Here is a 12,106-nt window from a genome sequence, read left to right as displayed (position 1 = left end):
TCAGGGAAACCACAGGCAGAAGAGATAAACCAATATTCATGAATTTCCAACGCAGCGTGGTAAATTATGTGATAGAAGATGAATAAGGGACTGTGGGAATACAGAAGAGGCATTCAGCCCAGTCTGGGAGGTCACGGAAGGCTTCCCAGAGGAAGTGACAAGTAGGCTGAGAACTGAAGGATGAGTAAGAGCAAGGCTGGGAGGGAGGCGGGAGGGTGTTCCAGGCAGAGAGAACAGCAGAACAGCATGTTCGATGGCCCAGAGGGGAGAGTGGAGAGAGTGGGTCAGAGATGCTGAAAGAAGCCTGATCTGGCTGAAGCCTAAGGAAGAGACATGGAGGGAGGGGCTGAAAGATGGAGAGTGACCTATGAAAAGATGAGCCTCGGAAGGAAGGTACGGGCTCAGTCCTTAAATGATTAGCAGGCCACGTTAAAGATTTTGGACTTCATCCAGAGGACAATGGGAAGTCATTGAAGAGTTTCAGGCAACGAGGTGCCATGAGCAGACTTGTGTTTTACAGCAATCACTCTGGCCTTTAGATGGAGAATTTCATCTAAAGAAAGTTTGAGACTTTCAGTAATCCAGGCAAGGGCTGAGGATGACCCAGACCAGAGCAATGCCGGGCAATGGACAGACCCAAGCATTATTGGCACATATTTCTATGCCAGATGTTTGGGGACACGAGAAGGAGGAATCTAGGATAATGCCTGGGGTTTCTAGCATGGGTAAATGAGTGGGTGATGGTGCTATTTAATAAATGGCGGAGGGGCAGAGACTGGGGGTGTGGAAGAAGCTGGATTTGATTGAGAGTAAGGCAGTATGGGACACTCAAGAAGCCTCTTGGTATCCAAAGTCTGGGTCCCAGGAGAAAGGCTGGGCAGGGGAAAAAGATGAGGGTAATCCATGACAATGTGTGGAGGAAATGTGTGAAACCATGAATCTGGATGAGATCATCCAAGGAGAAAGTCTTTTGGGCATCTAGGAGAGGTCCTTTCAAAGAGATATAGGGGACCCCCATAGGCACTTTCACTTGGCTTCAGCCATCGCCCTTTCTCAGCTCAAGGGCTGAATCCCAGTAACAGACATCTGGAGAGACTCCCCAATAAACAAATCCCAAATGAAGTTGAGGCCCTACATATTCTGAATTTCCTGTTCCCTTGTCTCCTGTCATGTCTCTCTCCATCTCCATCTTCCCAACCCTCCCCCATCATTCTCCTCCCTACCTCCTGGAAATCTTCCTTAGTCACCCAGCCAGGGTCCATCCCCAGAGCATGACCTGTTACAAAACCAATCTCATCCTGACTCAAAGTTGTGGAAGGGGGAAGCAGTGCCTCACCGTCCCAAGGGACACCCACCACCTTCTCCTGCCACCATCAGCTCTTTCTTCTCATCACATATTTGAGTTCCTGGAAATAGCAGATCTGTCCTCCCAGTGAGAACCTGGCACATAATAGATGCTCAGGAAAAAAAAGTCTTTCTGGGGGGGTGTGTCTTTGGAGATAAATTCCCCCGAGCGCCCTTCCTGACCCCCAGGGTCTCAGAAGAGCTGCCTAGGGCCAGAGAACAGGAGAAATAAAAGAGAAGTGGGCTCCTCCTCCCTCCTTTTAAAAATGCTGACGAGATGCTCCAAGGTCTCAACACACTGGTCGGAGGAACAAGAAGGGTTGAGGGGGCTGGGAACAAATTTCTTTTTTTTTTTTTAATTTTTAAAAAAATTTTTTTATGTTGTATTTATTTCTGAGAGAGACAGACAGCGTGAGCAGGGGAGGGTCAGAGAGAGAGGGAGATACAGAATCCGAAACAGGCTCCAGACTCCAAGCTAGCTGTCAGCACAGAGCCTGACGCGGGGCTCGAACCCACGAACTGTGAGATCATGACCTGAGCCAAAGTCAGACGCTTAACCGACTGAGCCACCCAGGTGCCCCTGGGAACAAATTTCTTAATGAACGATGGGAAAAGGGCTGGGGGTCAAGATTTAGGCTCCAGTTCCAACTTCATTGGCTGTGCTGACATGTTGGGCAAGTCACTTAAACTCTCTAAGCCTCAGTTTCCTCCTTTGCAAAGGGATAATAATAGTGCTTAACTCACAGGGCTGTTCTGAGGATTAAGGGAATAACGACCATAGGGTGTGCCTAGCACATAAGCATAACTATTGCTGCTATTACAAGTACGGTTATTATTCATGTTCGTGGTGCCTCACCCAGCCCGGACTCCACACCCCACACCTCTCCCCAAGCCGCAAGATTTAGGGGCCGGTCTCCTTTGGGGCTGGGTACCTCTCCCCACGGCGTTAGCTCAGGGTTTGGACAACCGGACACGAGGGCCACTCTCCTCTACTTTTCTCGCCCCCTCCCAAGTCCCTCCTCCTTCCCCGGAGTCCCAGGACACGCCACTGGCTGCAAGGGGGGCGTCCTGGCCGGAGACCCGGCTCTTGGGAGTCCCGCGCCGGTCTCCATGGCGACCGCGCGGGCAGAGAGCGCAGCGCCGAGCCGAGGCGGCCACGCGCCTGCAGCCGCTTATGTAACGCGACGCGCTGCGAGGAGCCATACTCCGGGCCTGATCTCAGCTAGGAGATGAGGGCCAGGGAGAGGGCGGCTCGGTAGGCTCGTCCGGGGTCCCGCCCTTCCACCTGCCATCTGGACGGGATGCCGGGCCGCCGGCCTCATCTGCCGGGGGCTGATTTCGTCCCCTCCCTGGAACGGCGGGCGCACTGGTCGCGGGGAGAGGGGTGAGCTTCGGGAGTTCTCAGAGGAGCCGGGGAAACTGCGAAAGGGGAACTCGCCCTGAATCCCCAGAGCCAGGACGCAGGCTGCTGGGCAGCGGCGAGTGGCGCGCGCGCAAGAGGCAGGGCCAGACTGAGGCTGAGCCCTCTCCGCCTGGCCCCCGCCCCCGCCCCCGCCCCCTGGGAGCTCTCAGCCCGAATCGGCTTTCAATTAAGCTGCGGCGGCCAGAGCTCCCGGGGAGGAAACAGGCGAGCGGCGCGGGCTAAGAAGCCTCCCCCGGGGGCCTGAGGCCAGGCCTAAGGGGAATCCCCAAACCAGATTGGGGTTTGGGGGAGGGTGTCAGACCCCAAGGGGATAGGAGACCTGGGGGCCAGACACAGTACCCTCGGGTTCTTCCTCAGTCCAGAGGAACCTCTTACTTGGACTATTCCCATTTCCTTGAGGTCAGCACCTCACATCCCCAGGTCCTCTCTTACATCCCCAAGAGCCTAAGATCAGAGATGGCAGAGGCTTTCAGTCTGACAGTCCTTCCTTCAAGTCCAGCAGGTCCGTAGAGCCCCCTACCATCACCTTCAGGCATCGCAGGGAGGCCTTATCTCTCTGGGACCCCAAACTCCCGACCAGGTCCTGGCCACTCTAGTTCCGGGTCCTGGACCCTACACACAGAGAGAAGGTCTCCTGATGGACCTGCTACACTCAGAGTCTAGTAACTAATGGGGAGGAGGTAGAACCGAAGGGAGTTCTTAGCTGGACTCCTGCTCCAACACATAGATGCCTTTTTTCTAGGCCTCTGGAGACCCCATGGAAACCGCAAGGCCCCGTAAGTTACCTCAGGACAGAGAAATCAGGGCTGGGGAGTAGGACCATACCCCGTATCTGCGGGTAGCAGAGATTCTCTCTCAGGCTGAGCCCCTGTCCTCAGAATGGAGATATCTGAAGGGGATCCCAGATGGAAATGACACCCCACCACACACACACACACACACACACACACACACACACACACACACACACACCTCGTTCCCTGGGCACCGCGTCGGGATGCCTGATCTGTCGCAGACTCGACTTTGCCAAACCCTCTTCCCCTGTAGCCTAAGCCTGCTGGGGAGGGGGGCGGCTTCGGGATGAGGTAACCCCAGGGTCACTGGGGAAATGGATGAACTAGCTGGCTACCTGGTGGTCTGACCCCTATATACCACTCAACCTCAGGAAGGAAAAGGGGGTTTCAGACAAAGAATTGGGGACCCTGGTGCCCACAGCCTTCCCAAGAGGCCACTTGGCTCTGACTTGGATCCAAGATCCGGAAGACTTCAAGTCTAGGCTGCCAGTCCCTGGAAGACCTCGCTCTTTCGGTCTCTGGGGCTCTTTGGTCATCCCCCTGGGAGGTCTGCAAGAATCTCAGCCCAGAGGGTCAAGCAATGCCCAGGGGAGCGTTTGAAGGCGCGGAGCGCAGACAGCGGGAGCAGGAGGCGCGCTAGTGCGCAAGGGACGCAGCGCCGCTGGAGGGTGGGGGGTGGGGGCGGCTGACAGCCGTGATGGATGGCTGAGACCGCTGGGGGGCGGCGGGGGGCCTGGAGCCCGAGGGGGTGGCCGGCCCGGAGACCTCAGAGCGGGGAAACTGTGGAGGAGGGCGGCAGAAAGCAGCAGCGCCGAAAGGACTTGCTTCAAGCCCCCGGGCTCCTAGCGAGTCTCCGCACCCACCGCAGCGCGTCCGCAGTGTCCGCGCCGCGGCGCCGGGGATTCAGCCGCTGGGACCCCATTCCTGAGGCCTCGCTGGGGAAGATAGCAGAGCTGACGAGAAAACCTCCCCCCTTGCCCCGCCCTGGAAACCTCACTGCCACCCCAGTGTACCGAGAGGAAGGGGAAAGAGGGAAGAAAGGAGGGTGATGTTGCTTCCCGTCCTGAATAGGAACCCATGGGTACGCGAGAGGGAGAGGGAGATTCCGCAAAGTAGAGCTGAAAATCTCCGGAGGAGGCACGCTTCAGTCTGAGGTCGGACCTCCGGCAGCTTTGGGGGAGGGGGGCCAGATTGCACCAAGTGTCCCCTTAAGGAGACACCGCAACCCGGACAGGGGCTGTCATATGGCTTCAACCCCCCATGGGTACCTTCCCCCCACCTTTCAGCTGGAAGTCTCAGAGGGAGGGACTGCAGCAGACTGCACCCCCCCACCCCCTCCCCGCGTCGCCGGTCAACGCTCTGCGCAGGACGCCGGGGTCCCTTCTTAAGGAAAGGAACCCTTCCTCCCTCCCGTCGAGGTCCACGTCCGCCCATTCTAGCTCTTCCATCCCCTTTCCACCGCCTCCCCCGCTTAGCTAACCCGCGTCTGCCCCCGGGCCGTGGGCACGGGCAACCCCTCGGCCCCCAGCCCTGCCCCGGGCGCGGCGCATTCCAGCACCTTGGACAGCGCCTGGCGCATTCCAATGGAGTAGGGCTCCAGGCCGCCGTGGGCGCCCACCGCCCCGGTCAGTCCCAGCCTCTTCTCTGGAGGAGGCGGCCCCCGCTCTGCCTCTAGCCCTAGGGCTGCCTCCTCTCCTCGTCGCCCCCTCCCTCGCCGCCCCCGGGCCGCTGCTTACCGGGGTTGGCTCCCCCATCGCCGTCCTCGCAGTCCGTCAGGTTGTTTAGCATGGTGGCGGCGCGGCGCCGGGCCCGGGGATGGCTGCTCCGCCTCGCCCGCGCCCCTCTGCCCGCCTTCGCCGCTCGCTCGCTCGCTCTAGCTCTCTCTCGCTCTCCGCTCCACGGAGGAAGAAGCTGCAGTGCCCGCCCGCCCGGCGCACACACACTCGCACACGGACACACGCTCACACCCGCGCGCGCCCCCTCTCAGCGGCGGCGCTGCTCACCTCATCCCGTATGCAGGAGGCGTGAGCCACTGGCGGGGTTTTGGGGGGGGAGAGCGAGAGGGAGGAAGAAGAGGAGACGAGGGGAGGGCAGAGCGCGGCTGGAGGCCCCCTCGCACGACAACTGGGGGCTTGCACGGGTGGGATGGAGGGGGTGCTGCGGGGGACTGGGGCTTCGCCTCCCACGAGCAGACGCAGCTCCGCCCGCCCCCCACTCCCCGGCGCAGGCGGGGCCGGCACGTGGGCAGGTGCCATCCCGCGCCCTAAAAATAACGGCAGGGAACTAGGTCGCGGCCGCGGGGAGGCGGCCCCGCAGCGGCTGCCTGGCTAGGGGTCTGGGGTGACCCCTAGGGAGAAGGCGAGGAGTACTGAAGCGGCGGGGGCGGGGCGCCATGGAATATGGGTCTCTGGGGATCCTGTCTGCAAAGCTGGGGAGGCCAGCCCTGAAAAGGAACCGAGAACCAGACCTTTTCCCAAATCGCTGGTCAAGAGGTTGGAACTTGGGGTGTGTTGAGACCAGAGCCCTTAACTGAAGCACTGTGCTGCCCCCAGGGGTTCAGGGTCACTGGGCTGAACTGTCTGGCTCCTGCCGTCTTAAAATGGGAGGAGCGGAGCCTGAGGAGTTGCAGTGAACCCCCTCATTGTGCTTAGACTGACTCCCAGCAAGACACCCCCAAGACAAACCCCAGGAGTCCAAGACAGGGATGCTCTGGCTGTAGAATGACCCTGGGAAGGAGATGTGGTGACGAGGAGAGAAGGCAGCGGTAAGGTTCCAGGGATCTCGGACTCCCCACTAGGATGGTGCAGCCTCCAGGGAGGGCAGGCTGGTAGGAGGCAGGCTAGGGACAGAGTGGGGGAGGGAGGAATGAGGCCGTCAGTTGGTTTGGGACCAGATTTTCTCCTGGGGCAGGAGTGTCTAATCCCCTAATCCAGGATTGCTTTCTGAGGATTCCAGAGCCAGCGCGCTCTCTGTGCTCCTCCCCCTCCCCCGACACCGGTCCTCCAGAAGCTTGATGGGGACCTCTCACAACCCCTAGAATCCAGACTTGAGCCAGTGGTGGAGACATCTCAGGAAGAAGCATCACAGGTTTGGACCTTTTGTGTCTCCAGAAGATCTAAACATCCAAGGGGGAGATCAGGTTAAGAGGAAATTGTTTTCAGACTCACCCTAGCCCCCAGCACTAGCCCTCTAAATTCCAGGAGACTCCCAGGGCTGGAGAGGATCACATCAATCATCTTATCTAATGGACAGCTTTCACTTTATGGATTAAAAAAAAACAACAACAACAACAACAACTAAAAACAAGCTAAGGCCCAAAGAGGAGAAATTACTGCCTATGGACACAACGCCAGTGAATAGGAAGATTTGGTCTAGAATCCAGTTTGCTTTATTCCAATTTAGGACTCTTGTTCAACATAATTTCTTTTAAATTTGGTCCTGACTCCAATAAAAGGTACAAGGGTACATTCAAACCACGCTGCTCAGCAGTCTCTGATTCTTGGCTACTAAAAAGGGAACAGGGATTGGTCTGAGATGAGCTCTCTCCTTTTTCTTGTGGTCAGGCTTCAGAGGGCAGGACTGAAGTAGACCCTCAGTTTGCACCTGGAGGTAGGCCCAGAAGATCTTCAAGGGTCCTAAAAAGCCATCCGCATGACTGAGGACCCCATTCGAGAACAAGACTTCAGAGTCACGGACAGGGCCCGCTGCTCAGAGTCCTTGTACACATCTGTCAGTGGCTTCAGATCAGGTCAATCACAGATTTTGACAACTGACTGAAAGGGGCTTCTGAGGGACCCTCCAACGAAGTATCACTGCCATTGGGTTTTGTGGATGCTGGAAGAACTTGTTAGGATGGAGAGCTAGCTATTCAGACAAGGGCTAAGAACTGGTCTTCTCGGCTTTCCCAGGGAGAAAACCACACAAAAAAGTGAGATGGGTTTGGACTGGTGGCAAGGGTTAAAAGGACAGCAGATGGATAACAGTGTTCAAGAATTCATAAGCACTCAACTACATACACACCCCGCCGTCACCGCCACTAGCAGCAGCATTATGGTTTTCCGCTACTCTGTAGAAACAGGTAACATGACAAAATGTGTAGCATGTTTGTCTGAGAAGTACTATGAAATAGATTAAATGCTGAGGTTTCCCCCCCCCCTCCCCCGGCAATCTCAGATCTGGGATGTTCCCCTGGATCTATTTCCATTCGTTTGTGGCCCAGAGCCCTGGCCACTGAGGGACTGAGCCCACCCACAGGAGGAACCTAGATCCCAAGGGAGTATAGGTGAAGGCAGAAGTGATTCTTCTTCCCCTGGATACCCCCTCTGCCCACCCTCACAAGAGCTTCTATCTCACAGGACATCTGGGATTCATGAGATAGTGATGTTATCCTGTGGTCTGCCCCCCAATTCTGTGTAACCCTGGGAAAAATTAAGTTGCTCTTTCTGGATTTTAGTATCTCCATCTGCAAAATGCAAGGGTGAGGCCGCATACATCCAAGGGACTTCTTCCCACTCTGAAAGCCCTTAGCACCCACTCCTTTTATCTCAGACGAAAGCCATGGAGCCCTTCCTAAGGAGCCCAGACAAAGTAAGGAGACAGCCCCAAGGGGCGACCCTACCCCTTCAATTCACACCCCCTGCCTCTCAAGGAGACTGGTACCTATTCTGGCCTCAGGCCAACCCTCTGCAGCGGGGCTTTGAGAAAACACATTGCAGGCACCTCCTGCACTGCCAGCCTGGCCTTGGCCGGTAAGGTCACCAGTAAGGTGACCCTCAGCTTTGAGCCTCAGGAACATGGCTGCCAGCTTAGCGTTCCATCTCCACCGAGAGCCCTAGGAAGATCTAGGGCTAGGGGACTGCGCTCATTAAACCAACACAAGATGCAGAGCTAGGAAGGGTGCTGTTTCTGAATTGGAAATCTCTAATCCCCCCCACCTTATGACAGAGAAACACATTTCACGGAAACTGCCTAAGTGTCAGGATGTGACGAGACTTTATACATTATTTTTTACCACCCCTCATTTATGGGGAAATTAAAGTCTAGAAATGGAAAGGTACAAATTTTCTTCATGGGGGTGTACGTGTGGCAGGCTGGGGGATAGACTCCAGCTCCCTGACCTCCAGGCCAGGGCTCCATCCATGGAACCAGAATAGGAAGCCATTTAGAGGAAGCTGGAGCCACCTGACTGGGTCTTCTTTCCACACGAGGGAGGCATAGTGCTCCTCTTTATGGCTTGATCCCTATGCATCCTTATCTGCATATCATTACCCCCATGACCTAACCCACTCACCCCAGCTTTGGCCTCCTGGAGCCGAGGCCCTGAACTCCCTCTTTCACTCTTCTCTTCCCAAACTGCATGCCGGTCCTCCAGACCCAAAACCCTTCGCAGTGAATTGATGAGTCCAGCACACAGCACACCCCACACACACAGGGCTCGCCGCAGAGCACGTCAACCACCATCGTCTCCGTGGCAACCAGGGGCTTAATTAACAGGCTGCAGCCCTGTCACCATGGCAATGGCACCCCAACAGCCCCCCATTCCCCTTCAGATTCAACCCATCTTCCCTCTTTCTCAATCTGGACCCCCTTCCCACTGCACCCACCCTCCAACCCCCACCCCACCTGGAGAGCTGGTGCCCGCAGATCGCTCTGGTTCATTGAGAAGAGAGGAGGGGAGATGAGGGGGATGAGAGAGAGAGAGAGAGAGAGAGAGAGAGCAGCCTGTCACCATGGCAACTGCAGCCCCGTTCATAACCAGTTTGTTGCCATGGAGATTCCCAGGGCTCACCTTGGGCTGAGGTACTGGGCAGTAAGGTTCTGAGTCCTGGCTTGAGGAGGGGGTGACTGTACAACAACTTGAACAGGCTGGAGATCTCCGGATCATATATTTATACCAATAACTCAGTGTCATTCCTCCCAATTTACAGATAGAGAGACTGAAATATGAGGTTTGGATATGGGGGAAGCAGAGAACTTCACCCTTCTAGATCATCAAAGAATCTTAGCATTTTTAGGGCTAGAATGACCCTCAGATAGCTTCCTGTTCAAATCTTTTTTACTACAGATGAGGAAATTGAGGCCCAGACAGGGGAAGCAACATGTCCAAGGCCACACCGTGGAGCCTGAGTTAGAGCACAGATGGGCTATAGTGTGGTCTTGCTCCAACCACCTAGCATAAGTTGGCTCCTTCTCACTCATGGGAACACATCACAACTCCTGTTAGCCTTGACCCAGGCCCTGGGTTCTTCCCAGTGCCCTGTCTTCCTCCACCAGAAACTGAGGCACAGTGGGAAGTGGTGTAAAGGAATGAGGGAATAGTCCGGAGCTGTAACAACTGGCCCTGCGTCCACTTCTGTCCAGCCAAGTCACTGTCAGTCTCCCCAGGGTACTGATGTGGCAAATGAGGGCTTCAGCTGAGGGTTAGTGGTGGACTCAAGGATCAGCCTCTGGTTTGCCTCTTTCACCCCTAGAAGCTATGTTCCCACAGTAGCTGATCCTCTGGCAGAAGGAGGCACTTCCGGGGAGGGGAGGAAGAGCACAAACTCCACTTCCTTGGTCCAGAATTAAAGATAATGCTCATACACAAGTGATCTGCCTACCCTACCTTCCACATGCTGTTATCTCTCCCCGTGGGCCTGAGTGAGGACAAGAGGTAGGGAAAACATCTCCTTGGGGCCAGGGGCTGACACAAAAAATCACCAGATTTTGGGTTCCCCTAGGGATCCCTTGTCTACTTCCCCATGCAGTAACCTAGTAAGGAGGAGGTACTGGACACTGTCTCAGGGCCAAAGAGGTTAAAAGTCACCCAAATCATTCTCAAGATGAAACTTCTAATAAACTCATACACACAGGTACCCACTTCACAGACGAACACAGAAACACATCAAATTGCCCATCAACACCCTGAAATACAATGACACATATAAGCTCTGACTCACTGACCACCCCACAGGTCATCAGAGCTCGCGTGGGATGCTCCTCCCTCAAGACACACAAAGACACACACACACACACTGCCTCTACCACAAACACACAGCATTCCAGATTCACATCCAGTTTGCACACATAAATGCACACCCAAAACCGAGAGCCATATTTTACTTCAACATGAAGGAGCTTGGAAATGGGATGGGGAGACCGATCAATCACCTTGGAATGATCAAGAGGGCCATCTTATTCTCAGGCCAGGGGATGGGAAACGGGAGGAGAGAAGGCAAGTGTAGGAGAAACAGGAGCTTACAGCCACTTCCCCCCTTATCTGATGCACATTAAGCACCTACTAAGTGCCAGGCTGTGGGCTTGGAACTCAGAACACAAAAATAAAAGGATACAGTCCCTGCTTTTGAGTTGCGGGAGACATTCAAGTAAATAACTTGCATCCACTGGGACATGTGCTCTAATAGTGCAGTGGGTGGGCAGAAGAGGAATGACTGCCTTTGCCTGGAAGCAAGGGAAAGTGAAAAAGGTTTTTAGGAGAGGTTAAATGAGCCATAACCTATAGAGTGAGTAGGAGTTGCCCTGGCTAATGGAGGTGGGAAGATGAACACGCACAGGTATGCCTCGGAGCAAATGAGGAAAGAGTCTGAATACGGACTATGGGTTTGGTCTTTATCCTAAAAGCAATGGAGAGCTTGTGTGGAGCACGGTTAGGACAGGATTGGAGGCAGGCAGACCAGTGAGAAGGCTGTGACTGTGGCCGAGGCCATGGGAGAAATGATGGAGCTTTGTACAGAGTGACGGTGACGGGAAGAGAGATGGGGACAGAATCAGGATCAGCTGCGAGGAGGGGTAGGCAAGATGTGAGGACCAGTTAGATCTGGTGGGAAAAGAAAAGGAGGCGTTGGGAATAGCTCCCGGAGTTCTGACTTTTAAAATTATAAGGATGGGAAGGACATTCATGAAAATAAGAAAGGGTGCAGACAGTTTATAGGAAATACGAAGAATGAAGGGAGCCCAAGAAATCCAAATGGTCATGTTCAGGAGACGGCTGGTTCGGGAGCTGGAGCCCTGCGGAAATCCAGTCCTCTGTTTGGTCATCTACACCACGAGGGGGTTCGCTAAAGAAGCCCCTAAAGGGCCCCCTCCAGGGTGGTTGGTGCTTAGTTTTGCTGCAGTCAGGGTGAGCTCACCTGCGGCTCAGCAGCGACCCCTGGCGGCCCGGGGAGGCTCTTCCTCCTCCCCGTGCTGGGGCCACTCCAAGCTGATTTCGCTGCGTTTCTTCCAGACCTGAGGGGCGCAGAGCCAAGAAGGGGACCCCTGGCAAATGCCCCCTGGGGAGGAGGCTGTGAGAGGATCCAGGATGCTAATTCTTCACTGAGAGCTAGAAGGATCCTTCCCCTCTCCTCTTCTGTACCCTGCGTATAACTTCCATTTCGAGACAACAGCAATAGGTCCTCGAAGAAGACGCCCCCAACCTAGCCTGAGCTTTCGCCACCCAATCCTCTTCTGGAGCTGGAGCAGGGGGACTTAAATGGGTCCCTAAGGGTCGGGACTGGAGACCCCTCAGGATCCTTCCAAGATCTAGCGGCCCAAAAGTAACTTTCCT

Source organism: Hyaena hyaena, unplaced genomic scaffold (assembly GCF_003009895.1).
Source record: "Hyaena hyaena isolate Hyena2069 unplaced genomic scaffold, ASM300989v1 scaffold_335, whole genome shotgun sequence".
NCBI classification, from domain to species: Eukaryota; Metazoa; Chordata; class Mammalia; order Carnivora; family Hyaenidae; genus Hyaena; species Hyaena hyaena.
This window is presented reverse-complemented; position numbering follows the sequence as displayed.